At 50.3% G+C, this 2,500-nt stretch overlaps 1 protein-coding gene across 1 annotated transcript in view; it reads right to left on the reverse strand.

Annotated features, from left to right (window-relative positions):
* wnt3 (wingless-type MMTV integration site family, member 3) overlaps nucleotides 1-2,500 on the reverse strand; it is a gene marked incomplete at both ends in the record, with an annotated part of 22,300 nt that overhangs the window by 4,106 nt on the left and 15,694 nt on the right. The gene's annotated exons all lie outside the window — the stretch shown is intronic.

Genomic DNA, 2,500 nt, shown 5'->3' on the forward strand with positions numbered 1-2,500 from the left:
ATCGCAGCACACTTACACAGTGGCTCGCCCGTTTCACTTCTGTACACACACACACACACACACGCACACACACACACACACACACACGCACACACACACACACACGCACACACACACATACACACACACACACACACACACACATACACACACACACACACACACACAGACTGAGGGGTGTGGGGAGCACATAACTATAACTATTGAAGCATCTAGTGTAGGGGAGTTATTTTGTTTGAATGGGCATATTGACTGTGATTCATACATAATGTGTGTGTGTGTGTGTGTGTGTGTGTGTGTGTGTGTGTGTGTACAACCGGTTATGGTGTTTCCCTTACTTTAGTAGGGCAACTGTTAGCTACTGTAACAGCCTGTGTTTCAGTAAACCTGTGAATGGCTGAATGAGGTCATAGGTCATGAGGTGAAGGGTCAGATGGCTGCTCTGATAGGCAGTTGGGATATCCTGGCCAGGGGAAGTAGAGGTCTAACACAGCTACTACTAGATTAGTGCAAATGATCACCACCTGGTGTTTTCTCTTTCATTTCTGTTATTTACATGGAAATATGTGTGAACTTCCCAAGCAGTTGATCACATTTCTATTTGTAAATAATAATGTGATCATAGAATCACATCCTGTGTCCCAAGTGTCCACAATCTCTTACAGAAATGGCTACATGATTACATCACCGCGCAAGCACGCACACAAGCACGCAAGCACACACACACACACACACACACACACACACACACACACACACACACACACACACACACACACACACACACTATTACACACACCTCTGGTTGGTTGGGAGTCCCAGTCCCAGGCAGGCAGCCCTCTCTCTAGCCCTGGCAAGCCCTGCTGGGCCTTCCACAACGGGGGCCTGTGAGTCTGTGTGAGCCCTGGGCCCCTGGAGCTCCTGGCTGTCAGCCAAGGCTAGCGCTGCCCCTGCTACCTGCTGGGCCCATCAATCCGCCTTTGTTTCCCTTGTGTCACACTGTATTACCCCACACAATGGCCCCAGCGACTCGCGCCCCCACAGCCCCCAGCAGCCCCTCTTTGCCCAGAGCTGGCATTCCCTAAACTCCAACCCCACCAACCCCCCCTCGACTACCAACCCCCCCGCCACCACCCTGAAACCCCCATCCTCCTCCGCTACCACCTCCTCAACCCTCATTTCCCCCCTGCAGCCATAAGCACCACAGCGGCTAAGTTGGTGGCGACTGGTAGCAACCCTTGCCTCGCATGCCTTCCCATCAGCAACCCCTTGCCCGCCACCGTCACTCCTGACTCCCCCTCCCCCCCCCCCCTCTCCCTCTACGCTACCCCCTGCCTCCCTTGCACCTCACCCCAGCCCCAACGTGTCGACCCCAGCCCAGGCCCCAGCCCCAGCCCAGGCCCGGGGTAGGTTTTTTGGTTTTGGGAGATTCCCTTTCAGGCTGTTTTCATGACAGAGTCAAAAGGGCGTGTGAATGGGCCGTCTGTGGGAGCCCGGCTGTGTGAGGCGCGCACTGGCCTTCATGCACAGTAGGGGTTGAGCTGAGCCCCCCAGCCCCTTTCTATGGCCTGTAATCTCATTTGGCCTCCCCTCTCTCTTTTATTACGCTGAGGAACGAGAGGAGTGAGAGGAACGAAGGAGGAGAAGAGGAGGGAGGTTCACACTGCTGGCCATTTGCAGGCCCAGATCCCTTCCCCTCTGACACACATAGCACAGGGCTAATTCGTTTCTAATCAGGCAGCAACTCAACTCTCAACACAAACGTCTCGTCCTCGTCATTAGTGGTTTGGAGGCACCTCAGAGCGCCCAGAGTTTCTGTTTTCTTTGCGCTTTTGTGTTTTTGTATCAGGTTTTGTGCAGCGTTGGTGTTAAAGCTGTTGTGGATGATCAGCATTCAGTGGGAAAAGCCTGATAGATGTTCCCGGTGTGTGTGTAACTGCAAGGCTTTCTTGATAGATTTACAACTCTGACCTCCTTTCACGTCTGAAAAACATAAACACGGTTGGGAAACCAAAAAGGAGACAAAACAGACTCAGAAGACAAATGTGATGTTGGAGGTATAGAGGTGCATGGAAGTTCAACAAGGCGTCGATGCTTGTCCCAGCGCTCATTTCTCACTGCACTGGAGGAAAGGTGTATATTATTGTAATTGGTCTGTTATGTCATTTGTCACCAGGAGCACAGGGAGCAGGCTGGGCTATAGCAAGGCTCCTCCTATTCCAAAACTGACTCTCAGCTGCCTGGCATTTGTTTACACCCTTTGTTGCCCTTTTTTTTTTTGTTCTACTCTCATTGTGGTATTTAAAAGTCACATTCATCCTAATCAAGTTTCTGTTTTATTATTTGAAAATACTAAATATATTGCTGACTGTGGCTTTAAAGCTGGGTTTTTATCACCTCAAAAAAAAAAATGCCTTTGTTGACAAACTTAAAATAAAATACTCCCGCAGTACTTTACCTCTGCTTATTGATTGTGTCAGTGAACGTTTCACGTGTATGT

This window comes from Argentina silus, assembly GCF_951799395.1.
Source record: "Argentina silus genome assembly, chromosome: 16".
Taxonomy (NCBI): Eukaryota; Metazoa; Chordata; class Actinopteri; order Argentiniformes; family Argentinidae; genus Argentina; species Argentina silus.